Source organism: Gopherus flavomarginatus, chromosome 24, assembly GCF_025201925.1.
Source record: "Gopherus flavomarginatus isolate rGopFla2 chromosome 24, rGopFla2.mat.asm, whole genome shotgun sequence".
Lineage (NCBI taxonomy): Eukaryota > Metazoa > Chordata > Testudines > Testudinidae > Gopherus > Gopherus flavomarginatus.
The window spans coordinates 10,475,705-10,478,546 of NC_066640.1; positions in this window are offsets into that span (position 1 = coordinate 10,475,705).

Genomic DNA, 2,842 nt, shown 5'->3' on the forward strand with positions numbered 1-2,842 from the left:
CCAGTGTAGCCAAGGCCTAGGTAGCAGGGCACAGACAAAGCCTGCAATGGAAAACTCAAATGATGCAAACGATAAAACAGCAAAGGCGAAAGTCCAGCATGCCAGGGCTCCATAAAACATTCGATTCTCACGGTGATGATTGTCTATATTGTGTTTATAGTGTCAGTTGCATTTTGTTTGCTTCAGCTTTGTAGGAAAGGCCCAGACCCCAGGACTGAGTCTTGGTTAGAAACTGAAGGAAATGTGATAATAATGTAGAAACCACCCAGATGATAGCTACCAATCCAGGTTGTTTACACACTTCATGGCTGGCTTGTAAAGGATGCTCATGGTCATTGTGGGAAGCCAGCAGGCCTGGAAACACTTGCAGGATGCCCCGGGGTTTAAGGAGAGAAATATAACTGCTCCCTGCCATCCTGGAAGGTCCCATTCACTCAGCATGCGCTCCGAGGCCCGGCTTTTACAATGCGATCCACCTGGGAGGAAGCCCCATTGATTATAGCGCAAACCCAACGGGGGGGGGGGTGCAAGGGGCTGGTTGCAGGATCTATTAACTCAGGTTGGAGGCTTGAGGCCTAAAGGGAGGGGGACTGATTCTGCAGCGCCCTGCACAGTCATTCCCGCTGGGCAAAGTGGGTGCGCAGCACATGTAAGATGTGCCCATTGCGTTTTGCACCCATGTTGCACTAGTGAGAATGGCCGCACAAGGTGCAGAGCTAGGCCCATGAAGTCCTATAGGCATGTCCTCCCTCTGCCCCCATGCACACCCCTCTTTAAGCCCCACATCCTGCAATGAGCGCCAAACAGGCGTCCCCCCCCCGACTTCCTGGGCGGAGACCGGCTTGTCTGGAGGCCGCTGCAGGATCAGGGCCTGGGATTCAGCCTCCGATGGCTTCCCCAGCCAGCAGGTCAGCAAAGTATTTGGCTGAGTGCTCTGCGTCCCTGCTGCCGGGGGGTGGCACAAAACAGGAGTGCCACAGAGGACTTTGCACTTCCAGCCGTTTGTTCTCTAGTGCCACAACCCACGCTAGTAACCAAGCAGCGCCTCCCTTTCCTTGGAGACTCCCTGCTGCCCCTCCCAGGGCATGGACCCCCACCTGCAAAGCCCCTCTACGTGTTTAACTGCCCCCTTGCCAGCTGCTAAGAGCTTAGAGTCTTGCCTATTTCCTTTCCTCGCTTGAGGCTTTTCTGTGGGAGGAGCTGATCCACAGAGCTCCTGGGAGAGCTGGCAGCCAGCCCTGGGCGTTGGTTAGGTAACCAGGCCGCGTTTCTTTCCTTGGTGGGGTGTAATGTGTGCTACCATGCGTGTGACAGCCGTGCCACCCTCAGAATGCAGCCTAAGTCAGCACACGGCACAGGGCGGGGTGGTTACCCAGGTGCATTACCCCGTGGGGATGTCTACACTGCATCTAGGAGCCGGTGGCGGGGTGGCTGGAGCTGAGGCTTGCTCCCAGCTGTGGTGTAGACATCCCTGGCTGCTGGCGGTGGGTAGCCAGGTCTCCCCCACTGCCACCCAGAGAAGGGCAGTGATTCCAGTATGGCCGCTCTCCTCGCCTCGTCTTTAAAGGGCAGTTTCTCTGCTGGTCTGGTGACCCCGGGGTCAGTGCTTTGTCCAGCCCTTGATCCAGCTCCGGCGGCCCATGCATGGCCTAGGGGAAGGAAGGGTGAAAAGAAGACATGGTTTCAATAGGGAGGCATTGGGGGGGATGGGCAGGGGAATGTTTCCTGGGTATTTAAGCTAACCCTTTCTCTCCCACGCATCTGGCACTAAGCTCCCCAAGATCTCTCTTGCGGCTCTGCTAGCCCTTAGGTCCCCATTGGGCTGTAGCATTAACCCTGTCATCCCCTCCCCTCGTACCGGTTCCCCCAGCTCCTCCAGGGCCCTGAGACATTTGAAATGACTGGACAGTGGCTCCGTGAGCTGAGCAGCCCTGAAATCTCTCTAGACTCCCTGGAAAGACAGGATCAAACCCCACCAGACTCACCCAGCTGATCCCTCCAAGGCTGGTAAAGTGAGTGTCACGTCCCTTACTCTAGGTGGCCGCTGAGCCCTTTGCCTGCTCCTTGCAGATACTGAAGATCCAAGCTCACTTTCCCTAAGGACAAGGGGTTTCCCCTGCTCTCCTCGGCCCAAACCTTTCCCCACACCCACAGGTGGTGCAATGTGCATGTTAGTGGCGCCTGTCCGGAGCTGCTACAGCTGAGCAGCGCTTGTCTCTTTGCAGGGCATGATGAGCAGGCTTCTAGCCGGAGCTCTGCCCGCAAAGGGGCTTGCGGGGCAGGGTCCTTCGGCAGAAAAGGCGCCGTATACACATCAAATATTACTAAGACACCTAGCAGCCTGAACCGGCATCAGAACTGCTAACAGGCCCTTGCACCGAGCAGAAATGCGGCTGTAATACCACGATCTACTGCAGCCTCCTTGCAGGAAACCTGACGTGCTCCTGCTACATTCTCTAGCCAACCCTGTGCTCTACTGGAAATGAAGTGGCTCCTGCCATGTCCCTGGCTTGTTTGCTTAGCCTGGGTGCAGTTAAACAAACAAAGGAGTGCAGCTTTTCTTCCCCGCACCCAGCTGATTTGCCTGGAGGGAGGTGGTGCAGCTGAGAACCCGCCGCGAACGTGGTGCTCACGGGTTGCAACCAAGGCTGGTGGAGGTGTGGATGGAGAGTTGCAAAGAGTGGATGAGCCATGCAAGGCCCTGCCTGTAGATCTGTTCCTCCAATCAGGATGTTGCCGGGTGAGTCCCATGGGTCCTTGGAGAACCCCAGCCTTCTTTCCAAGGGGTGGTTCCATTCGAGTGACTCAGGCCCCAGCTAGGGTTGCCAATTTTCTAATCCCA